Source organism: Danio rerio, chromosome 9 (genome assembly GCF_052040795.2).
Source record: "Danio rerio strain M-AB ecotype USA chromosome 9, GRCz13ab, whole genome shotgun sequence".
Classification (NCBI taxonomy): Eukaryota; Metazoa; Chordata; class Actinopteri; order Cypriniformes; family Danionidae; genus Danio; species Danio rerio.
In genome coordinates, this window is record NC_141029.1 from 40,165,067 (window position 1) to 40,192,970 (window position 27,904).

The 27,904-nt window shown below is 43.8% G+C and overlaps 1 protein-coding gene across 2 annotated transcripts in view; it reads left to right on the top strand.

Annotated features, from left to right (window-relative positions):
• Nucleotides 1-27,904, top strand: part of ddx18 (DEAD (Asp-Glu-Ala-Asp) box polypeptide 18) — a 37,181-nt gene that overhangs the window by 3,837 nt on the left and 5,440 nt on the right. The window contains exon 1 of one of the 2 annotated variants that reach the window (XM_087265953.1): nt 25,208-25,529. The gene's annotated coding sequence lies outside the window, so the exon portion shown is untranslated. 2 annotated transcript variants of the gene reach the window in all.

Here is a 27,904-nt window from a genome sequence, read left to right on the forward strand (position 1 = left end):
GTTTTTGTAATTTAAATGATAATTAAAGCTGCAAGCAGCGATGATAGGGACCTCGCACCCGGGCTCACCGCCGCCCGGTGGCCTCAGGATGACAGAGAACAGCGAACAACCTTAATTTAAGCCGATATATATAAAGAACCTGAGAAAATCACAGATTTATGCCGAACTTCCTCCTGTCAGCAGGTGGCGCTATAACTGTGACTCAAGATTGTTATGTAGATGCCTTCAGTAAAGGAATCTTATCAACCATGTAAATTTTCAGGCAGATCGAATATTGTTTGGCTGAGTTATAAGCCAAACTTCTGGTTGCCAGCAGGTGGCGCTATGACTGTGACTCATTATTGTTTTGTAGATGTCTTCAGGAGTGGATTTTAATTAACCATGTGAAGTTTCAAGCTGTTCAGACACAGTCTGGCTGAGTTATAAGCCAAACTACCTTCTGCCAGCAGGTGGGGCTATGACAGATTCAATATTGGCATGTAGATGTCTTCAGGAGAGGAATTTAATAAACCGTTAAGTTTCAGGCTGATTGGACATTGTGTGGCTGAGTTATAAGCAAAACTTCCTTCTGTCAGTAGGTGGCGCTAGGACTGACTCAATATTGGCACGTATATGTGTTCAGGAGATAAATTTAATCAACCATGTGAAGTTTCAGGCAGATCGGACATTGTGTAGTTAAGTTATAAGGACTTCCTGTTTCATGGCGAAGCGTTGAGGTTTGTCATGCCGCCACGGACACGCCCCTCTGCGAAAACTCTAGATCTTCACATTATATCATCGCTAGAGCTTTCAGATGACACAACCCAAATTTGGTGCTGATACGAAAAAATTTGTGGGAGGAGTTTATTACTCTGTAAATCATGTCATTTTCTGTGGCCAGCAGGTGGCGCTATAACTGTATCTGGATATTGGCATGTAAACGTGTTCAGGTCAGGACTGTTATTAAACGTGTGAATTTTGAGGCAGATCGGATAATGCATGCCTGAGTTATAATGACTTCCGGTTTTGTGGCGAATCGTCAAAGTTTGCGAGGCCGCCGTGGACACGCCCATCGACAAAAACTCTAAAGCTTCGCAATTTAACATCGCCAAGGCCTTTAGATGACAAAACTTAATTTTGGTGTTGATCGGATAAAATGCCTAGGAGGAGTTCGTTAAGATACAACGCCTGGAAATGGCAAAAATGGCACTTATACGCCGTAGGAAGTTAAAAATATCCGACTTCCTGTTGGGTTTGAGATATGGCTCCAAGAGACTTTTTCGTATGTTTTGCCATGTTTGAGGTGTGTGACAGTTTTCGTGCATGTGCGTGATTCGTAGATCGGGGGCTCGTCCGTTTAATTTGTTTAGGTGGCGCTGTCGAGTCATTTTGCCACGCCCACTTCAATATTGTTATGGGGGATGTGTTCAGGAGAGGACTTTTAACAACCATGTTAAGTTTCAGGCAGATCGGACATTGTGTGGTTGAGTTATAAGGACTTCCTGTTCCTTGGCGAAGCGTTAAGGCTTGTCATGCCGCCACGGACACGCCCCTCTCCGAAAACTCTAGATCTTCACAATACATCATTGCTAGAGTTTTTAGATAACACCACTCAAATTTGGTGCTGATACGATAAAATTTGTGGGAGTTAGTTTGGTACAGTGTAAATCATGTCATTTCCTGTGGCCAGCAGGTGGCGCTATAACTGTCTCTGGATATTGGCATGTAAACGTGTTCAGGTCAGGACTCTTATCAAGCGTGTGAATTTTGAGGCAGATCGGATAATGCATGCCTGAGTTATAATGACTTCCTGTTTTGTGGCGAATCGTCAAAGTTTGTGAGGCAGCCACGGACACGCCCATCGACGAAAACTCTAAAGCTTCGCAATTTAACATCGCCAAGGCCTTTAGATGACAAAACTTAATTTTGGCGTCGATCGGATAAAATCCCTAGGAGGAGTTCGTTAAAATACAACGCCTGGAAATGGCAAAAATGCCACTTTTTCGCCGCAGGAAGTGAAAAATATCCGACTTCCTGTTGGGTTTGAGATATGGCTCCAAGAGACTTTTTCGTATGTTTTGGTGTGTTTGAGGTGTGTGCCAATTTTCGTGCGTGTGTGTGATTCGTGGATCGGGGGCACGTCCGTTTAATTTTTCTAGGTGGCGCTGTCGAGTCATTTTGCCACGCCCACTTCCGAAGCCCATAACAAACGTAAATTTTCGCCACTTCTGAGGCGTGTGCAAAGTTTCGTGAGTTTTCGGGCATGTTTAGCCCCTCAAAACCGCGATTCATTCCGCGGAAGAAGAAGAAGAAGAAGAAGAATAATTAAAGCTGCAAGCAGCGATGATAGGGACCTCGCACCCGGGCTCACCGCCGCCCGGTGGCATCAGGATGACAGAGAACAGCGAACAGTAATAATTTAAGCCGATATATTAAAAATATCTGAGAAAATCACAGATTTATGCCAAACTTCCTCCTGTCAGCAGGTGGCGCTATAACACTGACTCATGACTGGCATGTAGATGTCTTCAGGAGAGGAAACTTATCAACCATGTGAAGTTTTAGGCAGATCGGACATTGTTTGGCTGAGTTATAAGCCAAACTGCCTTTTTTCAGCAGGTGGCGCTATGACAGACTCAATGTTGTTATGTAGATGTGTTTAGGAGGGGACTTTCATCAACCTTGTGAAGTTTCAGGCAGATCGGACTTTGTGTGGTTGAGTTATACTGCAAACTACCATCTGCCAGCAGGTGGCGCTATAACTGTGACTTAAGATTGGCATGTAGATGCCTTCAGTAATGGAATTTAATCAACTATGTGAAGTTTCAGGCAGATCGGAGTTTGTGTGGTTGAGTTATAAGCCAATCTACCTTCTGCCAGCAGGTGGCGCTATGACTGACCCAATATTGTTATGTGGATGTGTTCAGAAGAGGACTTTTATCAATCATGTGAAGTTTCAGGCAGATCAGACATTGTGTGGTTGAGTTATAATAACTTCCTGTTCCATGGCGAAGCGTTGAGGTTTGTCATGCCACCACGGACACGCCCCTCTGCAAAAACTCTAGATCTTCACAATATATCATCGCTAGAGCTTTCAGATGACACCACTCTATTTTGGTGCTGATACGGGAAAGTTTGTGGAAGGAGTTTGTTACAGTGTCAAACATGTCATTTCCTGTAGCCAGCAGGTGGTGCTATAACTGTAACTGGATATCGGCACGTAAACCTGTTCAGGTCAGGACTGTTATTAAATGTGTGAATTTTGAGGCAGATCTGATAATGCATGCCTGAGTTATAACGACTTCCTGTCTTGTGGCGGATCATCAACGTTTGCGAGGCCGCCACGGACACGCCCATCGACAAAAACTCTAAAGCTTCGCAATTTAACATCACCAAGGCCTTTAGATGACAAAACACAATTTTTATTGTCAATCAGATAAAATCCCTAGGAGGAGTTCGTTAAAATATAACGCCTAGAAATGGCAAAAGAGCCACTTTTTCGCCACAGGAAGTTAAAAATATACGACTTCCTGTTGAGTTTGAGATATGGCTCCAAGAGACTTTTTTGTATGTTTTGCCATGTTTGAGGTGTGTGCCAATTTTCGTGCATGTGCGTGATTTGTAGATCGGGGGCTCGTCCGTTTAATTTTTATAGGTGGCGCTGTTGAGTCGTTTTGCCACGCCCACTTCAATACTGTTATGTGGATGTGTTCAAGAGATGACGTTTATCAACCATGTGAAGCTTCAGGCTGATTGGACATTTTGTGGTTGAGTTACAAGGACTTCCTGTTCCATGGCGAAGCGTTGAGGTTTGTCATGCCGCCACGGACACGCCCCTCTGCGAAAACTCTAGATCTTCACAATATATCATCACCAGAGCTTTCAGATAACACCACCCAATTTTGGTGCTGATACGATAAAATTTGTGGATGGAGTTTGTTACTCCGTAAATCATGTCATTTCCTGTGGCCAGCAGGTGGCGCCGTAACTGTCTCTGGATATTGGCATGTAAACGTGTTCAGGTCAGGACGCTTATCAAGCGTGTGAATTTTGAGGCAGATCGGATAATGCATGTCTGAGTTATAACGGCTTCCTGTTTCGTGGCGAATCGTCAAAGTTTGCGAGGCCGCCACGGACACGCCCATCGACGAAAACTCTAAAGCTTCGCAATTTAACATCATCAAGGCCTTTAGATGACAAAACCCAAATTTGGTGTCGATCGGATAAAATCCCTAGGAGGAGTTCGTTAAAATACGACGCCTGGAAATGGCAAAAACGCCACTTTTTCGCCGCAGGAAGTTAAAAATATCCGACTTCCTGTTGGGTTTGAGATATGGCTCCAAGAGACTTTTTCGTATGTTTTGGTGTGTTTGAGGTGTGTGCCAATTTTCGTGCGTGTGTGTGATTCATGGATCGGGGGCTCGTCCGTTTAATTTTTCTAGGTGGCGCTGTCGAGTCATTTTGCCACGCCCACTTCCGAAGCCCATAACAAACGTAAATTTTCGCCACTTCTGAGGCGTGTGCAAAGTTTCGTGAGTTTTCGGGCATGTTTAGCCCCTCTAAATCGCGATTCATTCCGCGGAAGAAGAAGAAGAAGAAGAAGAAGGATTAAAGCTGCAAGCAGCGATGATAGGGACCTCGCACCCGGGCTCACCACCGCCCAGTGACCTTACGATGACAGAGAACAGCGAACAATAATAATATAAGCCGATATATATATAAAAAACCTAAGAAAAATACAGATTTATGCCAAACTTCCTCCTGTCAGCAGATGGCGCTATACCTGTGACTCAAGATTGGCATGTAGATGTCTTCAGGAGAGGAATTTAATCAACCATGTGAAGTTTCAGGCACATGGGACATTTTGTGGTTGAGTTATAAGCCAAACTACCTTTTGCCAGCAGGTGGCGTTATGACTGACTCAATATTGTTATGGGGATGTGTTCAAGAGAGGACTTTTATCAAACATGTGAAGTTTCAGGCAGATCAGAGATTGTGTGGAGATTGTGTTATAAGACAATTTACATTCTGCCAGCAGGTGGCGCTATTAAAAACTCAATATTATTATGTAGATGTGCTCAGGAGAGGACTTTCATCAACCATGTGAAGTTTCAGGCAGATCGGACATTGTGTGGCCGAGTTACAAGCCAAACTACCTTCTGCCAGCAGATGGCGCTATTACTGACTCAATATTGTTATGTAGATGTGTTCAAGAGAGGACTTTTATCAATCATGTGAAGTTTCAGGCAGATCGGACATTGTGTGGTAGAGTTATAAGGACTTCCTGTTCCATGGCGAAGCGTTGAGGTTTGTCATGCCACCACAGACACGCCCCTCTGCAAAAACTCTAGATCTTCACAATATATCATCGCTAGAGCTTTCAGATAACACCACTCTATTTTGGTGCTGATACGGGAAAGTTTGTGGGAGGAGTTTGTTACAGTGTCAAACATGTCATTTCCTGTGGCCAGCAGGTGGCGCTATAACTGTAACTGGATATCGGCATGTAAACCTGTTCAGGTCAGGACTGTTATTGAATCTGTAAATTTTGAGGCAGATCTGATAATGCATGCCTGAGTTATAACGACTTTCTGTTTTGTGGCGAATCATCAAAGTTTGCGAGGCCGCCACGGACACGCCCGTCGACAAAAACTCTAAAGCTTCGCAATTTAACATCGCCAAGGCCTTTAGATGATAAAACCCAATTTTGGTGTCGATCGGATAAAATCCCTAGGAGGAGTTTGTTAAAATACAACGCCTGGAAATGGCAAAAATGCCACTTTTTCGCCGCAGGAAGTTAATAATATCTGACTTCCTGTTGGGTTTGAGATATGGCTCCAAGAGACTTTTTCGTATGTTTTGGCATGTTTAAGGTGTGTGCCAATTTTCGTGCATATGCGTGATTCGTAGCTCGGGGGCTCGTCCGTTTATTTTTCTAGGTGGCGCTGTCGAGTCATTTTGCCACGCCCATTTCAATATTGTTATGTGGATGTGTTCAAGAGATGACGTTTATCAACCATGTGAAGTTTCAGGCAGATCGGACATTGTGTGGTTGAGTTATAAGGACTTCCTGTTCCATGGCGAAGCGTTGAGGTTTGTCATACCACCACAGACACGCCCCTCTGCGAAAACTGTAGATCTTCACAATATATCATTACTAGAGCTTTCAGATAACACCACCCAATTTTGGTGCTGATACGAAAAAATTTGTGGGAGGAGTTTATTACTCCGTAAATCATGTCATTTCCTGTGGCCAGCAGGTGGCGCTATAACTGTATCTGGATATTGGCATGTAAACGTGTTCAGGTCAGGACGCTTATCAAGCGTGTGAGTTTTGAGGCAGATCGGATAATGCATGCCTGAGTAATAACGACTTCCTGTTTTGTGGCGAATCATCAAAGTTTGCGAGGGCGCCACCGACACGCCCATCGACGAAAACTCTAAAGCTTCGCAATTTAACATCGCCAAGGCCTTTTGATGAGAAAACCCAATTTTGGTGTCGATCGGATAAAATCCCTAGGAGGAGTTCGTTAAAATACAACGCCTGGAAATGGCAAAAATGCCACTTTTTCGCCGCAGGAAGTTAAAAATATCCGACTTCCTGTTGGGTTTGAGATATGGCTCCAAGAGACTTTTTCGTATGGTTTGGCATGTTTGAGGTGTGTGCCAATTTTCGTGCATGTGCGTGATTCGTGTATCGGGGGCTCGTCCGTTTAATTTTTCTAGGTGGCGCTGTCGAGTCATTTTGCCACGCCCACTTCCGAGACCCATATCAACCTGCTATTTACACCGCGTTTGGTGTGTGTGCAAATTTTCATGAGTTTTCGGGCATGTTTAGACCCTCAAAAGTGCCCCGATAGGGGGCGGAATAATAATAATAATAATAATAATAATAATAATAATAATAATAAAAAACGGAGCAATTCCAATAGGGCCTACGCACCGTTTCGGTGCTCGGTCCCTAATAATAATAAACAGAGCAATTCCAATAGGGCCTACGCACCGTTTCGGTGCTCGGTCCCTAATTAAAGCTGCAAGCAGCGATGATAGGGACCTCGCACCCGGGCTCACCGCCGACCGGTGGCCTCAGGATGACAGAGAACAGCGAACAATATTAATTTAAGCCAATGTATATGTAAAAAACCTGAGAAAATCACAGATTTATGCCAAACTTCCACCTGTCAGCAGGTTGCGCTAAGACTGTGAGTCAATATTGGCATGTAGATGCCTTCAGGAAATAAATTTTATCAACCATGTAATTTTTCAGGCAGATCGAACATTGTTTGGCTGAGTTATAAGTAACTTCCTATTGCCAGCAGGTGGCGCTATGACTGTGACTCATTATTGGCTTGTAGATGTCTTCAGGAGCGGATTTTAATAAACCATGTGAATTTTCAGGCAGGTCAAACATTGTGTGGCTGAGTTATAAGCCAAACTTCCGGTTGCCAGCAGGTGGCGCTATGACTGACTCAATATTGTTATGTGGATGTGTTTATGAGAGGACTTTTATCAACCATGTGAAGTTTCAGGCAGATCGGACATTGTGTGGTTGAATTATAAGGACTTCCTGGTCAATGGCGAAGCGTTGAGGTTTGTCATGCCGCCACGAACACGCCCCTCTCCGAAAACTCTAGATCTTCGCAATTTAACATCGACAAGGCCTTTAGATGACAAAACCAAATTTTGGTGTTGATCGGATAAAATCCCTAGGAGGAGTTCGTTAAAATACTACGCCTGGAAATGGCAAAAACGCCACTTTTTTACAGCAGGAAGTTAAAAATATCTGACTTCCTGTTGAGTTTGAGATATGGCTCCAAGAGACTTTTTCGTATGTTTTGGCATGTTTGAGGTGTGTGCCAATTTTCGTTCATGTGTGTGATACGTATATCAGGGGCTCGTCCGATTAATTTTGGTAGGTGGCGCTGTCGAGTCTATTTGCCACGCCCACTTCAATATTGTTATGTGGATGTGTTCAGGAGAGGACTTTTATCAACCATGTGAAGTTTCAGGCAGATCGGACATTGTGTGGTTGAGTTATAAAGCCTTCCTGGTCAATGGCGAAGCGTTGAGGTTTGTCATGCCGCCACGGACACGCCCCTCTCTGAAAACTCTAGATCTTCACAATATATCATCGCTAGAGCTTTTAGATAACACTACCCAATTTTGGTGCTGATGCGATAAAATTTGTGGGAGGAGTTTGTTACTCTGTAAAACATGTCATTTCCTGTGGCCAGCAGGTGGCGCTGTAACTGTATCTGGATATTGGCATGTAAACGTGTTCAGGTCAGGACTGTTATTAAACGTGTGAATTTTGAGGCAGATCGGATAATGCATGTCTGAGTTATAACGACTTCCTGTTTTGTGGCGAATCGTCAAACTTTGCGAGGCCGCCACGGACACGCCCATCGACGAAAACTCAAAAGCTTCGCAATTTAACATCGCCAAGGCCTTTAGATGACAAAAGCCAATTTTGGTGTCGATCGGATAAAATCCCTAGGAGGAGTTCGTTAAAGTACAACGCCTGGAAATGGCAAAAACGCCACTTTTTCGCCGCAGGAAGTCAAAAATATCTGACTTCCTGTTGGGTTTGAGATATGGCTCCAAGAGACTTTTTCGTATGTTTTGGCATGTTTGAGGTGTGTGCCAATTTTCGTGCATGTGCGTGATTCGTAGGTCGGGGGCTCGTCCGTTTAATTTTTCTAGGTGGCGCTGTCGAGTCATTTTGCCACACCCACTTCCGAGACCTATAATAAACGTAAATTTTCGCCACTTCTGAGGCGTGTGCAAAGTTGCGTGAGTTTTCGGGCATGTTTAGCCCCTCTAAATCGCGATTCATTGGAGAGAAGAATAATAATAATAATAATTAAAGCTGCAAGCAGCGATGATAGGGACCTCGCACCCGGGCTCACCGCCGCCCGGTGTTCTCAGGATGACAGAGAACAGCGAACAATATTAATTTAAGCCAATATATATTTAAAAAACCTGAGAAAATCACAGATTTATGCCAAACTTCCTCCTGTCAGCAGGTTGCGCTTGGACTGTGTGTCAATATTGGCATGTAGATGTCTTTAGGAGATAAATTTTATCAACCATGTAATTTTTCAGGCAGATCGAACATTGCTTGCCTGAGTTATAAGTAACTTCCTATTGTCAGCAGGTGGCGCTATGACTGTGACTTGATATTGGCTTGTAGATGTCTTCAGGAGAGGATTTTATTCAACCATGTGAATTTTCAGGCAGGTCAAACATTGTGTGGCTGAGTTATCAGCCAAACTTCTGGTTGCCAGCAGGTGGCGCTATGACTGACTCAATATTGTTATGTGGATGTGTTCAGAAGAGGACTTTTATCAACCATGTGAAGTTTCAGGCAGATCGGACATTGTGTGGTTGAGTTATAAGGACTTCCTGGTCAATGGCGAAGCGTTGAGGTTTGTCATGCCACCACTGACACACCCCTCTGCAAAAACTCTAAAGCTTCGCAATTTAACATCGCCAAGGCCTTTAGATGACAAAACCAAATTTTGGTGTTGATCGGATAAAATCCCTAGGAGGAGTTCGTTAAAATACAACGTCTGGAAATGGCAAAAACGCCACTTTTTTTCAGCAGGAAGTTAAAAATATCCGACTTCCTGTTGAGTTTGAGATATGGCACCAAGAGACTTTTTCGTATGTTTTGGCATGTTTGAGGTGTGTGCCAATTTTCGTGCATGTGCATGATTCGTATATCAGGGGCTCATGCAATTAATTTTTTTAGGTGGCGCTGTCGAGTTGATTTGCCACGCCCACTTCAATATTGTTATGTGGATGTGTTCAGGAGAAGACTTTTACCAACCATGTGAAGTTTCAGGCTGATCAGACATTGTGGGGTTGAGTTATGAAGCCTTCCAGGTCAATGGCGAAGCATTGAGGTTTGTCATGCCGCCATGGACACGCCCCTCTCCGAAAACTCTAGATCTTCACAATATATCATCACTAGAGCTTTTAGATAACACTACCCAATTTTGGTGCTGATACGATAAAATTTGTGGGAGGAGTTTGTTACTTTGTAAAACATGTCATTTCCTGTGGCCAGCAGGTGGCGCTGTAACTGTATCTGGATATTGGCATGTAAACGTGTTCAGGTCAGGACTGTTATCAAGCGTGTGATTTTTGAGGCAGATCGGATAATGCATGTCTGAGTTATAACGACTTCCTGTTTTGTGGCGAATCGTCAAACTTTGCGAGGCCGCCACCGACACGCCCATCGACGAAAACTCTAAAGCTTCGCAATTTAACATCGCCAAGGCTTTAAGATGACAAAACCCAATTTTGGTGTCGATCGGATAAAATCCCTAGGAGGAGTTCGTTAAAATACAACACCTGGAAATGGAAAAAACGCCACTTTTTCGCCGCGGGAAGTCAAAAATATCCGACTTCCTGTTGGGTTTGAGATATGGCTCCAAGAGACTTTTTCGTATGTTTTGGTGTGTTTGAGGTGTGTGCCAATTTTCGTGCATGTGCGTGATTCGTAGATCGGGGGCTCGTCCGTTTAATTTTTCTAGGTGGCGCTGTCGAGTCATTTTGCCACGCCCACTTCCGAGACCCATAATAAACGTAAATTTTCGCCACTTCTGAGGCGTGTGCAAAGTTCCGTGAGTTTTCGGGCATGTTTAGCCCCTCAAAATCGCGATTCATTCCGGAAAAGAATAATAATAATAATAATAATAATAATAATAATAAACGGAGCAATTCCAATAGGGCCTTGCACCGTTCGGTGCTCGGTCCCTAATAAACGGAGCAATTCCAATAGGGCCTACGCACCGTTTCGGTGCTCGGTCCCTAATAATTAAAGCTGCAAGCAGCGATGATAGGGACCTCGCACCCGGGCTCACCGCCGCCCGGTGGCCTTACAATTGACAGAGAACAGCGAACAATAATAATTTAAGCTAATATATTTTTAAAAATCTAAGAAAATCACACATTTATGCCAAACCTCCTCCTGTCAGCAGGTGGCGCTATAACTTTGACTCACAATTGGCATGTAGATGTCTTCCGGAGAGGAATCTTATCAACCGTGTGAAGTTTCAGGCACATGGGACATTGTGTGGCTGAGTTATAAGCCAAACTACCCTCTGCCAGCAGGTGGCGTTATAACTGACTCAATATTGTTATGTGGATGTGTTCAGGAGTGGACTTTTATCAACCATGTGAAGTTTCAGGCTGATCAGAGATTGTGTGGCCGAGTTACAAGCCAAACTTCCTTCTGCCAGCAGGTGGTGCTATGACTCTGACTCAATATTATTATGTAGATGTATTCAGGAGAGGACTTTTATAAACCCTGTGAAGTTTCAGGCTGATCGGACATTGTATGGTCGAGTTATAAGGACTTCCTGTTCCATGGCGAAGCAGTGAGGTTTGTCATGCCGCCACGGACACGCCCCTCTCTGAAAACTCTAGATCTTCACAATATATCATCGCTAGAGCTTTCAGATAACACTACCCAATTTTGGTGCTGATACGATAAAATTTGTGGTAGAAGTTTGTTACTCCGTAAAACATATCATTTCCTGTGGCCAGCAGGTGGCGCTATAACTGTATCTGGATATTGGCATGTAAACGTGTTCAGGTCAGGACTCTTATTAAGCGTGTGAATTTTAAGGCAGATCGAATAATGCATGCCTGAGTTATAACGACTTCCTGTTTTGTGGCGAATCATCAAAGTTTGCGAGGCCGCCAAGGACACGCCCATCGATGAAAACTCTAAAGCTTCGCAATTTAACATCGCCAAGGCCTTTAGATGACAAAACCCAATTTTGGTGTCGATCGGATAAAATCCCTAGGAGGAGTTCGTTAAGATACAACGCCTGGAAATGGCAAAAATGCCACTTATTTGGCGCAGGAAGTTAAAAATATCCGACTTCCTGTTGGGTTTGAGATATGGCTCCAAGAGACTTTTTCGTATGTTTTGGCATGTTTGAGGGGTGTGTCAATTTTCGTGCATGTGCGTGATTCGTAGATCAGGGGCTCGTCCGTTTAAATTTTATAGGTGGCGCTGTCGAGTCATTTTGCCACGCCCACTTCATAATTGTTATGTGGATGTGTTCAGGAGAGGACTTTTATCAACCATGTGAAGTTTCAGGCTGTTCGCACATTGTGTGGTTGAGTTATAAGGACTTCTTGTTCCATGGCGAAGCGTTGAGGTTTGTCATGCCGCCACGGACACGCCCCTCTGCGAAAACTCTAGATCTCCACAATATATCATTGCTAGGGCTTTCAGACAACACAACCCAAATTTGGTGCTGATACGAAAAAATTTGTGGGAGAAGTTTGTTACACCGTAAAACATGTCATTTCCAGTGGCCAGCAGGTGGCGCTATAACTGTATCTGGATATTGGCATGTAAACGTGTTCAGGTCAGGACTCTTATCAAACGTGTGAATTTTGAGGCAGATCGGATAATGCATGCCTGAGTTATAACAACTTCCTGTTTTTTGGCGAATCGTCAAAGTTTGCAAGGCCGCCACGGACACGCCCATCGACGAAAACTCTAAAGCTTCGCAATTTAACATCGCCAAGGCCTTTAGATGACAAAACCCAATTTTGGTGTCGATCGGATAAAATCCCTAGGAGGAGTTCGTCAAAATACAACGCCTGGAAATGTCAAAAACGTCATTTTTTCGCCGCAGGAAGTTAAAAATATCCGACTTCCTGTTGGGTTTGAGATATGGCTCCAAGAGACTTTTTCGTATGTTTTGGCATGTTTGAGGGGTGTGTCAATTTTCGTGCATGTGCGTGATTCGTAGATCAGGGGCTCGTCCGTTTAAATTTTATAGGTGGCGCTGTCGAGTCATTTTGCCACGCCCACTTCATAATTGTTATGTGGATGTGTTCAGGAGAGGACTTTTATCAACCATGTGAAGTTTCAGGCTGTTCGCACATTGTGTGGTTGAGTTATAAGGACTTCTTGTTCCATGGCGAAGCGTTGAGGTTTGTCATGCCGCCACGGACACGCCCCTCTGCGAAAACTCTAGATCTCCACAATATATCATTGCTAGGGCTTTCAGACAACACAACCCAAATTTGGTGCTGATACGAAAAAATTTGTGGGAGAAGTTTGTTACACCGTAAAACATGTCATTTCCAGTGGCCAGCAGGTGGCGCTATAACTGTATCTGGATATTGGCATGTAAACGTGTTCAGGTCAGGACTCTTATCAAACGTGTGAATTTTGAGGCAGATCGGATAATGCATGCCTGAGTTATAACAACTTCCTGTTTTTTGGCGAATCGTCAAAGTTTGCAAGGCCGCCACGGACACGCCCATCGACGAAAACTCTAAAGCTTCGCAATTTAACATCGCCAAGGCCTTTAGATGACAAAACCCAATTTTGGTGTCGATCGGATAAAATCCCTAGGAGGAGTTCGTCAAAATACAACGCCTGGAAATGTCAAAAACGTCATTTTTTCGCCGCAGGAAGTTAAAAATATCCGACTTCCTGTTGGGTTTGAGATATGGCTCCAAGAGACTTTTTCGTATGTTTTGGCATGTTTGAGGTGTGTGCCAATTTTCGTGCATGTGCGTGATTCGTATATCGGGGGCTCGTCCGTTTAATTTTTCTAGGTGGCGCTGTCGAGTCAATTTGCCACGCCTACTTCCGAAGCCCATAACAAACGTAAATTTTTGCCACTTCTGAGGCCTGTGCAAAGTTCCGTGAGTTTTCGGGCATGTTTAGCCCCTCAAAACCGCGATTCATTCCGCGGAAGAAGAAGAAGAAGAATAATTAAAGCTGCAAGCAGCGATGATAGGGACCTCGCACCCGGGCTCACCGCCGCCCGGTGACCTTACAATGACAGAGAACAGCGAAAAATAATATTTTAAGCCAATATATTTTAAAAAATCTAAGAAAATCACAGATTTATGCCAAACTTCCTCCTGTCAGCAGGTGGCGCTATGACTGTGACTCAAGATTGGCATGTAGATGTCTTCCAGAGAGGAATCTTATCAACCATGTGAAGTTTCAGGCACATGGGACATTGTGTGGCTGAGTTATAAGCCAAACTACCTTCTGCCAGCAGGTGGCGCAATGACTGACTCAATATTGTTATGTAGATGTGTTTAGGAGAGGACTTTTATCAATCATGTGAAGTTTCAGGCAGATCAGACATTGTGTGGTTGAGTTATAAGAACTTCCTGTTCCATGGCGAAGCGTTGAGGTTTGTCATGCCGCCACGGACACGCCCCTCTGTGAAAACTCTAGATCTTTGCAATATATATCATCGCTAGAGCTTTCAGATGACACCACCCAAATTTGGTGCTGATACGATAAAATTTGTGGGAGGAGTTTGTTACAATGTAAAACCTGTCATTTCCTGTGGCCAGCAGGTGGCGCTATAACTGTATCTTGATATTGTCATGTAAACGTGTTCAGGTCAGGACTCTTATCCAACGTGTGAATTTTGAGGCAGATTGGATAATGCATGCCTGAGTTATAATGACTTCCTGTTTTGTGGCGAATCGTCAAAGTTTGCGAGGCCGCCACGAACACGCCCATCAACAAAAACTCTAAAGCTTCGCAATTTAACATCGCCAAGGCCTTTAGATGACAAAACACAATTTTGGTGTCGATCGGATCAAATCCCTAGGAGGAGTTCGTTAAGATACAAAGCCTGGAAATGGCAAAAATGCCACTTATTTGCCGCAGGAAGTACAAAATATCCGACTTCCTGTTGGGTTTGAGATATGGCTCCAAGAGACTTTTTCGTATGTTTTGACATGTTTGAGGTGTGTGCCAATTTTCGTGCATGTGCGTGATTCGTAGATCAGGGGCTCGTCCGTTTAATTTTTATAGGTGGCGCTGTCGAGTCATTTTGCCACGCCCACTTTATTATTGTTATGAGGATGTGTTCAGGAGAGGACTTTTATCAACCATCTGAAGTTTTAGGCAGATTGGACATTGTGTGGTTGAGTTATAAGGACTTTCTGTTCCATGGCGAAGCGTTGAGGTTTGTCATGCCGCCACGGACACACCCCTCTGCAAAAACTCTAGATCTTCACAATATATCATTGCTAGGGCTTTCAGATAAGACCACTTAAATTTGGTGCGGATACGAAAAAATTTGTGGGAGGAGTTTGTTACGATGTAAAACATGTCATTTCCTGTAGCCAGCAGGTGGCGCTATAACTGTATCTGGATATCGGCATGTACACGTGTTCAGGTCAGGACTCTTATCAAGCGTGTGAATTTTGAGGCAGATTGGGTAATGCATGCCTGAGTTATAACGACTTCCTGTTTTGTGGCGAATCGTCAAAGTTTGCGAGGCCGCCACGGACACGCCCATCGACGAAAACTCTAAAGCTTCGCAATTTAACATCGCCAAGGCCTTTAGATGACAAAACCCAATTTTGGTGTTGATCGGATAAAATCCCTAGGAGGAGTTCGTTAAAATACAACGCCTGGAAATGGCAAAAACGCCACTTTTTCGCCGCAGGAAGTTAAAAATATTCGACTTCCTGTTGGGTTTGAGATATGGCTCCAAGAGACTTTTTCGTATGTTTTGGCATGTTTGAGGTGTGTGCCAATTTTCGTGCATGTGCGTGATTCGTGGATCGGGGGCTCGTCCGTTTAATTTTTCTAGGTGGCGCTGTCGAGTCATTTTGCCACGCCCACTTCTGAAGCCCATAAAAAACGTAAATTTTCGCCACTTCTGAGGCGTGTGCAAAGTTGCGTGAGTTTTCGGGCATGTTTAGCCCCTCAAAATCGCGATTCATTGGAGAGAAGAATAATAATAATAATAAACGGAGCAATTCCAATAGGGCCTTGCACCGTTCGGTGCTCGGTCCCTAATAATTAAAGCTGCAAGCAGCGATGATAGGGACCTCGCACCCGGGCTCACCGCCGCCCGGTGGCCTCAGGATGACAGAGAACAGCGAACAGTAATAATTTAAGCCGATATATTAAAAAAATCTGAGAAAATCACAGATTTATGCCAAACTTCCTCCTGTCAGCAGGTGGCGCTATAACTGTGACTCAAGATTGGCATGTAGATGCCTTCAATAGAGAAATCTTATCAACCATGTGAAGTTTCAGGCAGATCAGACATTGTGTGGTTGAGTTATAAGGACTTCCTGTTCCATGGCGAAGCGTTGAGGTTTGTCATGACGCCACGGACACGCCTCTCTGCGAAAACTCTAGATCTTGACAATATATCATCACTTGAGCTTTCAGATAACAACCAACCAAATTTGGTGCTGATATGAAAAAATTTGTGGGAGGAGTTTATTACTCTGTAAATCATGACATTTCCTGTGGCCAGCAGGTGGCGCTATAACTGTATCTGGATATTGGCATGTAAACGTGTTCTGGTCTGGACTCTTATTAAACATGTGAATTGAGGCAGATCGGATAATGCATGCCTGAGTTATAATGACTTCCGGTTTTGTGGCGAATCGTCAAAGTTTGCGGGGCCGCCATGGACACGCCCATCGAAAAAAACTATAAAGCTTCGCAATTTATCATCGCCAAGGCCTTTAGATGACAAAACCCAATTTTGGTGTCGATAGCATAAAATCCCTAGGAGGAGTTCGTTAAGATACAATGCCTGGAAATGGCAAAAATGCCACTTATTTGCAGCAGGAAGTAAAAAATATCCGACTTCCTGTTGTGTTTGAGATATGGCTTCAAGAGACTTTTTCGTATGTTTTGGTGTGTTTGAGGTGTGTGCCAATTTTCGTGCATGTACGTGATTCGTAGATCAGGTGCTCGTCCGTTTAATTTTTATAGGTGGCGCTGTCGAGTCATTTTGCCACGCCCACTTCAATATTGTTATGGGGATGTGTTCAGGAGAGGACTTTTATCAACCATATGAAGTTTCAGGCTGACCGGACTTTGTGTGGTTGAGTTATGAGGACTTCCTGTTCCATGGCGAAGCGTTGAGGTTTGTCATGCCGCCACGGACACGCCCCTCTCCGAAAACTCTAGATCTTCACAATATATCACCGATAGAGCTTTCAGATGACACCACTCAAATTTGGTGCTGATACCATAAAATTTGTGGGAGGAGTTTGTTACAGTGTAAAACATGTCATTTCCTGTGGCCAGCAGTTGGCGCTATAACTATATCTGGATATCGGCATGTAAACGTGTTCAGGTCAGGACACTTATCAAGCGTGTGAGTTTTGAGGCAAATCGGATAATGCATGCCTGAGTTATAACGACTTCCTGTTTTGTGGCGAATCATCAAAGTTTGCGAGGCCGCCACGGACACGCCCATCGACGAAAACTCTAAAGCTTCGCAATTTAACATCGCCAAGGCCTTTAGATGACAAAACCCAATTTTGGTGTCGATGGGATAAAATCCCTTGGAGGAGTTCGTTAAAATACAACGCCTGGAAATGGCAAAAACGCCACTTTTTCGCCGCAGGAAGTTAAAAATATCCGACTTCCTGTTGGGTTTGAGATATGGCTCCAAGAGACTTTTTCGTATGGTTTGGCATGTTTGAGGTGTGTGCCAATTTTCGTGCATGTGCGTGATTCGTGTATCGGGGGCTCGTCCGTTTAATTTTTCTAGGTGGCGCTGTCGAGTCATTTTGCCACGCCCACTTCCGAGACCCATATCAACCTGCTATTTACACCGTGTTTGGTGTGTGTGCAAATTTTCATGAGTTTTCGGGCATGTTTAGACCCTCAAAAGTGCCCCGATAGGGGGCGGAATAATAATAATAATAATAATTAAAGCTGCAAGCAGCGATGATAGGGACCTCGCACCCGGGCTCACCACCACCCGGTGGCCTCACGATGACAGAGAACAGCGAACAATATTAATTTAAGCCGATATATATAAAGAATTTGAAAAAATGACAGATTTATGCCAAACTTCTTCCTGTCAGCAGGTGGCGCTATGACTGAGATGCAAGATTGGCATGAATATGTCTTCTGGAGAGGAATCTTATCAACCATGTGATGTTACAGGCAGATCGGACATTGTTTGGCTGAGTTATAAGTAATTTCCTGTTGCCAGCAGGTGGCGCTATGAATGTGACTCAATATTGGCATGTACATGTCTTCAGGAGAGGATTTTAACTAACCATGTAAATTTTCAGGCTGGTCAGACTTTGTGTGGCTGAGTTATAAGCCAAACTATCTTCTGCCAGCAGGTGGCGCTATGACTGTGACTCAATATTGCAATGTAGATGTCTTCAGGAGAGGAATTTAATCAACCATGTGAAGTTTCAGGCAGATCAGAGATCGTGTGGCTGAGTTATAAGCCAAAATACCTTCTACCAGCAGGTGGCGCTATGACAGACTCAATATAATTATGTAGATGTGCTTAGGAGAGGACTTTCATCAACCATGTGAAGTTTCACGCAGATCGGGCATTGTGTGGTTGAGTTACAAGCCAAACTACCTTCTACCAGCAGGTGGCGCTATGACAGGCTCAATATTGTTATGTGGATGTGTTCAGGAGATGAATATAATCAACCTCGTGAAGTTTCAGGCAGATCGGACATTGTGTGGTTGAGTTATAAGCATTTCCTGTTCCATGGCGAAGCGTTGAGGTTTGTCATGCCGCCACGGACACGCCCTTCTGCAAAATCTCTAGATCTTCACAATATATCATTGCTAGAGCTTTCAAATAACATCACTCAAATTTGGTGCTGATATAATAAAGTTTGCGGAAGGAGTATATTACAATGTAAAACGTCATTTCCTGTGGCCAGCAGGTGGCGCTATAACTCTATCCGGATATCATTATATAAACGTATTCAGGTCAGGACTGTTATCAAATGTGTGAATTTTGAGGCAGATCGGATAAAGCATGCCTGAGTTATAACGACTTCCTGTTTTGTGGCGAATCGTCAACGTTTGCGAGGCCGCCACGGACACGCCCATCGATGAAAACTCTAAAGCTTCGCAATTTAACATCGCCAAGGCCTTTAGATGACAAAACCCAATTTTGGTGTCGATCGGATAAAATCCCTAGGAGGAGTTCGTTAAAATACAACGCCTGGAAATGGCAAAAACGCCACTTTTTCGCCGCAGGAAGTTAAAAATATCCGACTTCCTGTTGGGTTTGAGATATGGCTCCAAGAGACTTTTTCGTATGTTTTGGCATGTTTGAGGTGTGTGCCAATTTTCGTGCATGTGCGTGATTCGTGGATCGGGGGCTCGTCCGATTAGTTTTTGTAGGTGGCGCTGTCGAGTCATTTTGCCACGCCCACTTCATTATTGTTATGAGGATGTGTTCAGGAGAGGACTTTTATCAACCATGTGAAGTTTCAGGCAGATCGGACATTGTGTGCTTGAGTTATAAAGACTTCCTGTTCCATGGCGAAGCGATGAGGTTTGTCATGCCGCCACGGACACGCCCCTCTGCGAAAACTCTACATCTTCACAATATATCATCGCTAGGGCTTTCAGATAACACAACCCAAATTTGGTGCTGATACGAAAAAATTTGTGCGAAGAGTTTGTTACGATGTAAAACATGTCATTTCCTGTGGCCAGCAGGTGGCGCTGTAACTGTATCTGGATATTGGCATGTAAACGTGTTCAGGTCAGGACTCTTATCAAACGTGTGAATTTTGAGGCAGATCGGATAATGCATGCCTGAGTTATAATGACTTCCTGTTTTGTGGCGAATCATCAAAGTTTGCGAGGTCGCCACGGACACGCCCATCGACGAAAACTCTAAAGCTTCGCAATTTAACATTGCCAAGGCCTTTAGATGACAAAACCCAATTTTGGTGTCGATCGGATAAAATCCCTAGGAGGAGTTCGTTAAATTACAACGCCTGGAAATGGCAAAAAAGCCACTTTTTCGCCGCAGGAAGTTAAAATTATCCGACTTCCTGTTAGGTTTGAGATATGGGTCCAAGAGACTTTTTCGTATGTTTTGGCGTGTTTGAGGTGTGTGCCAATTTTCGTGCATGTGCGTGATTCGTGTATCGGGGGCTCGTCCGTTTAATTTTTCTAGGTGGCGCTGTTGAGTCATTTTGCCACGCCCACTTCCGAGACCCATATCAACCTGCTATTTACACCGCGTTTGGTGTGTGTGCAAATTTTCATGAGTTTTCGGGCATGTTTAGACCCTCAAAAATGCCCCGATAGGGGGCGGAATAATAATAATAATAATAATAAAAAACGGAGCAATTCCAATAGGGCCTACGCACCGTTTCGGTGCTCGGTCCCTAATAATAATAAAAAACGGAGCAATTCCAATAGGGCCTACGCACCGTTTCGGTGCTCGGTCCCTAATTAAAGCTGCAAGCAGCGATGATAGGGACCTCGCACCCGTGCTCACCGCCTCCCGGTGGCCTCAGGATGACAGAGAACAGTGAACAATAACAATTTAAGCCGATATATATAAAAACCTGAGAAATCCACAGATTTATGCCAAACTTCCTCCTGTCAGCAGGTGGCGCTATGACTGTGACTCAGTTTTGTCATGTAGATGTCTTCAGGAGAATAATTTTATCAACTATGTGAAGTTTCAAGCAGTTCTGACATTGTGTGGCTGAGTTATAAGCCAAACTACCTTCTGCCAGCAGGTGGCGCTATAACTGACTCAATATTGTTATGTAGATGTGTTCAGGAGAAGACTTTTATCAACCATGTGAAGTTTCAGGCAGATCGGACATTGTGTGGCTGAGTTATAAGCCAAATTACCTGTTGCCAGCAGGTGGCGCTATGACTGTGACTCAATATTGGCATGTAGATGTGTTTAGGAAAGGACTTTTATCAACCCTGTGAAGTTTCAGGCTGATTGGACATTGTGTGGCTGAGTTATAAGCAAAACTACCTTCTGTCACTAGGTGGCGCTATGACTGACTCAATATTGGCATTTAGATGTCTTCAGGAGAGGAATTTAATCAACCATGTAAAGTTTCAGGCAGATCAGACATTGTGTGGTTGAGTTATAAGGACTTCCTTTTTCATGGCGAAGCGTTGAGGTTTGTCATGCCACCACAGACACGCCCCTCTGCGAAAACTCTAGATCTTTACAATATATCATCGCTTGAGCTTTCAGATACACAACCAACCAAATTTGGTGCTTATATGAAAAAATTTGTGGGAGGAGTTTATTACTTTGTAAATCATGACATTTTCTGTGGCCAGCAGGTGGCGCTGTAACTGTATCTGGATATCGGCATGTAAACTTGTTCTGGTCTGGACTCTTATCAAACGTGTGAATTTTGAGGCAGATCGGATAATGCATGCCTGAGTTATAACGACTTCCTGTTTTGTGGCGAATCGTTAAAGTTTGCGAGGCCGCCACGGACACGCCCATCGACGAAAACTCGAAAGCTTCGCAATTTAACATCGCCAAGGCCTTTAGATGATAAAACCCAATTTTGGTGTCGATCGGATAAAATCCCTAGGAGGAGTTCGTTAAAATACAACGCCTGAAAATGGCAAAATCGCCACTTTTTCGCCGCAGGAAGTTAATAATATCTGACTTCCTGTTGGGTTTGAGATATGGCTCCAGGAGACTTTTTCGTATGTTTTGGCATGTTTAAGGTGTGTGCCAATTTTCGTGCATGTGCGTGATTCGTAGATCGGGGGCTCGTCCGTTTAATTTTTCTAGTTGGCGCTGTCGAGTCATTTTGCCACGCCCACTTCAATATTGTTATGTGGATGTGTTCAAGAGATGACGTTTATCAACCACGTGAAGTTTCAGGCAGATCGGACATTGTGTGGTTGAGTTATAAGGACTTCCTTTTCCATGGCGAAGCGTTGAGGTTTTTCATGCCGCCACGGACACGCCCCTCTGCAAAAACTCTAGATCTTCACAATATATCACCGATAGAGCTTTCAGATGACGCCACTCAAATTTGGTGCTGATACGAAAAAAATTGTGGGAGGAGTTTGTTACACTGTAAAACATGTCATTTCCTGTGGCCAGCAGGTGGCGCTGTAACTGAATCTGGATATCGGCATGTAAACGTGTTCAGGTCAGGACTCTTATCAAGCGTGTGAATTTTGAGGTAGATCTGATAATGCATGCCTGAGTTATAACGACTTCCTGTTTTGTGGCGAATTGTCAAAGTTTGCGAGGCCGCCACGGACACGCCCATCGACAAAAACTCTAAAACTTCGCAATTAAACATCGCCAAGGCCTTTACATGACAAAACCCAATTTTGGTGTTGATCGGATAAAATCCCTAGGAGGAGTTCGTTAAAATACAACACCTGGAAATGGCAAAAACGCCACTTTTTCGCCGCAGGAAGTCAAAAATATCCGACTTCCTGTTGGGTTTGAGATATGGCTCCAAGAGACTTTTTCGTATGTTTTGGCATGTTTGAGGTGTGTGCCAATTTTCGTGCATGTGTGTGATTCGTGGATCGGGGGCTCGTCCGTTTAATTTTTCTAGGTGGCGCTGTCGAGTCATTTTGCCACGCCCACTTCCGAGACCCATATCAACCTGCTATTTACACCGGGTTTGGTGTGTGTGCAAATTTTCATGAGTTTTCGGGCATGTTTAGACCCTCAAAAGTGCCCCGATAGGGGGCGGAATAATAATAATAATAATAATTAAAGCTGCAAGCAGCGATGATAGGGACCTCGCACCCGGGCTCACCGCCGCCCGGTGACCTTACGATGACAGAGAACAGCGAACAATAATAATATAAGCCGATATATATATAAAAAAACTAAGAAAAATACAGATTTATGCCAAACTTCCTCCTGTCAGCAGGTGGCGCTATACCTGTGACTAAAGATTGGCATGTAGATGTCTTCAGGAGAGGAATTTAATCAACCATGTGAAGTTTCAGGCACATGGGACATTTTGTGGCTGAGTTATAAGCCAAACTACCTTTTGCCAGCAGGTGGCGTTATGACTGACTCAATATTGTTATGGGGATGTGTTTAGGAGTGGACTTTTATCAAACATGTGAAGTTTCAGGCAGATCAGAGATTGTGTGGAGATTGTGTTATAAGACAATTTACATTCTGCCAGCAGGTGGCGCTATTAAAAACTCAATATTATTATGTAGATGTGCTCAGGAGAGGACTTTCATCAACCATGTGACATTTTAGACAGATCGGACATTGTGTGGCCGAGTTACAAGCCAAACTACCTTCTGCCAGCAGATGGCGCTATTACTGACTCAATATTGTTATGTAGATGTGTTCAAGAGAGGACTTTTATCAATCAGGTGAAGTTTCAGGCGGATCGGACATTGTGTGGTAGAGTTATAAGGACTTCCTGTTCCATGGCGAAGCGTTGAGGTTTGTCATGCCACCACAGACACGCCCCTCTGCGAAAACTCTAGATCTTCACAATATATCATTGCTAGAGCTTTCAGATGACACCACTCTATTTTGGTGCTGATACGGGAAAGTTTGTGGTAGGAGTTTGTTATAGTGTCAAACATGTCATTTCCTGTGGCCAGCAGGTGGCGCTATAACTGTATCTGGATATCGGCATGTAAACCTGTTCAGGTCAGGACTGTTATTAAATGTGTGAATTTTGAGGCAGATCTGATAATGCATGCCTGAGTTATAAAGACTTCCTGTTTTGTGGCGAATCATCAAAGTTTGCGAGGCCGCCACGGACACGCCCATCGACAAAAACTCTAAAGCTTCGCAATTTAACATCGCCAAGGCCTTTAGATGATAAAACCCAATTTTGGTGTTTATCAGATAAAATCCCTAGGAGGAGTTCGTTAAAATACAACGCCTGGAAATGGCAAAAATGCCACTTTTTCGCCGCAGGAAGTTAATAATATCTGACTTCCTGTTAGGTTTGAGATATGGCTCCAAGTGACTTTTTCGTATGTTTTGGCATGTTTGAGGTGTGTGCCAATTTTCGTGCATGTGCGTGATTCGTAGCTCGGGGGCTCGTCCATTTAATTATTCTAGGTGGCGCTGTCGAGTCATTTTGCCACGCCCACTTCAATATTGTTATGTGGATGTGTTCAAGAGATGACGTTTATAAACCATGTGAAGTTTCAGGCAGATCGGACATTGTGTGGTTGAGTTATAAGGACTTCCTGTTCCATGGCGAAGCGTTGAGGTTTGTCATACCGCCACGGACACACCCCTCTGCGAAAACTCTAGATCTTTACAATATATCATCGCTAGAGCTTTCAGATGACACCACTCAATTTAGGTGCTGATACAAAAAAATTTGTGGGAGGAGTTTATTACTCCGTAAATCATGTCATTTCCTGTGGCCAGCAGGTGGCGCTATATTTATATCTGTATATTGGCATGTAAACGTGTTCAGGTCAGGACGCTTATCAAGCGTGTGAATTTTGAGGCAGATCTGATAATGCATGCCTGAGTTATAACCACTTCCTGTTTTGTGGCGAATCATCAAAGTTTGCAAGGGCGCCACGGACACGCCCATCGACGAAAACTCTAAAGCTTCGCAATTTAACATCGCCAAGGCCTTTAGATGACAAAACCCAATTTTGGTGTAAATCGGATAAAATCCCTAGGAGGAGTTCGTTAAAATACAACGCCTGGAAATGGCAAAAACGCCACTTTTTCACCGCAGGAAGTTAAAAATATCCGACTTCCTGTTGGGTTTGAGATATGGCTCCAAGAGACTTTTTCGTATGGTTTGGCATGTTTGAGGTGTGTGCCAATTTTTGTGCATGTGCGTGATTCGTGTATCGGGGGCTCGTCCGTTTAATTTTTCTAGGTGGCGCTGTCGAGTCATTTTGCCATGCCCACTTCCGAGACCCATATCAACCTGCTATTTACACCGGGTTTGGTGTGTGTGCAAATTTTCATGAGTTTTCGGGCATGTTTAGACCCTCAAAAGTGCCCCGATAGGGGGCGGAATAATAATAATAATAATAATAATAATAAAAAACGGAGCAATTCCAATAGGGCCTTGCACCGTTCGGTGCTCGGTCCCTAATAATAATAATAAAAAACGGAGCAATTCCAATAGGGCCTACGCACCGTTTCGGTGCTCGGTCCCTAATAAACGGAGCAATTTCAATAGGGCCTTGCACCGTTCGGTGCTCGGTCCCTAATAAACGGAGCAATTCCAATAGGGCCTTGCACCGTTCGGTGCTCGGTCCCTAAAAATGTGAGGTGCACCAGTGTTGGTTACGAACTTACAATTGTGTCTGTTAAAATCATATGAATTCACTAAACTCGGAAACAAGTCGGAAGTTTATGGTCAAATCGTGCCGTTCTGTGCAAAAAAAAACAACAAAAAAAAGTTGGAAAAAATTATAATAGTTTGTAACGTGTTATTATTTAATATAATAATGCATAAATATATGATTATGGTTTATAACTGTATACTATCAATTATACTTTATTAATGCTGTCAAACAATTAATTGCACAAAAGGTTTTAACATACACAAGTAGTTGTATATATTTGAGAATATATTTCAACAGGGTGTCCGCAGGGTCTTAAAAAGTATAAAGTAAATTAATTTAGAGAAGTTTAAGGCCATTTAAAAAGTCTTATTCTTTTATACAAGGTATTAAATTCGGTACCAGTATGCTAAAGTTTTCCTGAATTTAACCTGCGAATATTAAGATGTTGTGTAGTTCATAAAATCAATAAAATCCTGCTGTTATTGGCAACACCATTATTATGGTGGCTTGAAAAGCCAACATACTGTTATCTCACTTAAACTTATTATTATTCTGCTTCTTCTTCTTTCTTCTGAGACTAATTTTAAAGTCTATCTCCTCCTAACCCTTTCAAGCTTCATACCTCAAACTTTCGTCAAACCTTCAAACTGGTCTGACTCGGGTTGCTATATCTTTTCCGACAGATCCGACTTTCGGTTTTCCGAAAAACGACCCGGAAAATTCCCAAAATTCCCATTGACTTAACATTGGGTCAAACTTTGTGACCTCATAACTCTGCATCAGACTGTCCTACAGACTTCTAACTGGGCTCATTTAACTCAGTCTAGCCAGCAGCCAATAACTGATGACCTTTAAACTTACTAGCCACTCCCTAGCAACCACTTTTGGCACCCTAGCAACTGTCCCATAGACTTCCATTGTAAAAGACTGCCATTGACTTAACATTGAGTCAACCTTTGTGAGCTCATAACTCTGCATCAGACTGTCCTACAGACTAGAGTCAGGCCCCATTCAACTCAGTCTAGTCAGCAGCCAATCACTGATGACCTTTAGACTTACTAGCCACTCCCTAGCAACCACTTATGGCACCCTAGCAACTGTCCCGTAGACTTCCATTACAAAAGACTCTCATTGACTTAACATGGGATCAAACTTTGTGAGCTCATAACTCTGCATCAGACTGTCATAGAGACTAATGGCTGAGCTCATTTAACTCAGTCTAGCCAGCAGCCAATCACTGATGGCCTTTTAACTTTCTAGCCACACCCCTAACTACCACATACTGCACCCTAGCAACTGTCCTATAGAATGTAATTAGCTGTGCTATCAAATGCTTATAATTCTAACATGCTAATGACATGCCAATCATGCTAGCAACATGCTACTCATATGCTAATCATGCTAATGACATGCTAACTCATACTGGAAACATGCTAATGACATGCTAATTTGTACTAGAATCATGCTAGTAACATGCTAATTCAAACTAGACTCATGTTAATAACTGGCCTACATGCATATCTTTGGATAGCAGTGTCCTATTGACTTGGGGGATGGCTCATCTGACTCAGACAACCAATGAGCATCTCAATATGATAATGAAGCTCACAAGCCACGCCCCCAAATTGATTCCATAGACTTCCATTAAAATAGGCCAAGATGCATATCTTTGCATAGCAGTGTCATAGAGACATGGGGGTTGGTTCATTCGACTAAGACAACCAACCACATTCAAGTTCACTCTGTAACCTCGCCCATAGCAACAAAACAGAGTACCCTAGCAACCATTCATCAACAGCTATATCTCAGCATCAGAACATCGTAGAGACTTGGAGATTGGCTCGTTTGACTCATGCTAGCAAACGGAACTTCCTATATGCTACACATGCTAGCAGTGACTAGCTACATGCTAATATTGACTAGCCCAGTACTGTAACTTGCTAGAAATGCTTACTAAGTATAAATGTTTTATCAATCATGTATGTGAGGCTTGCCTAGTAACCAACCAGGGTACCCTAGCAACTGCCTAGCAACCACCCAAATTACCCTAGCAACCGCCTAGCAACCACCTAGCAACGGCCTAGTAATGCCTTAGTAAGGGCCTAGCGACCACTCAGGACACCCTAGCAACCGCCTAGCAACGCCTTAGCAACCACTCAGAATACCTTAGCAACCACCTAGCAACACCTTAGCAACCACCTAGCAACCACTTGGGACACCTTAGCAACCGCCTAGCAACACCTTAGCAACCACCTAGCAACCACTCAGAACACCCTAGCAACTGCCTAGCAACGCCTTAGCAACCACCTAGCAACCACTCAGGACACCCTAGCAACCACCTAGCAACACCTTAGCAACCACCTAGCAACCACTCAAGACACCCTAGCAACCACCTAGCAACGCCTTAGTAACCACTCAGAACACCCTAGCAACCATCTAGCAACCACTTAGGACACCTTAGCAACCACCTAGCAACACCTTAGCAACCACCTAGCAACCACTCAGAACACCCTAGCAACCGCCTAGCAACACCTTAGCAACTACCTAGCAACCACTTAGGACACCCTAGCAACCGCCTAGCAACACCTTAGCAACCACCTAGCAACCACTTAGGACACCCTAGCAACCGCCTAGCAACACCTTAGCAACCACCTAGCAACACCTTAGCAACCACCTAGCAACCACTCAGGACACCTTAGCAACCACCTAGCAACACCTTAGCAACCACCTAGCAACCACTCAGAACACCCTAGCAACCGCCTAGCAACACCTTAGCAACCACTCAGGACACCCTAGCAACCACCTAGCAACACCTTAGCAACCACCTAGCAACCACTCAGGACACCCTAGCAACCACCTAGCAACGCCTTAGCAACC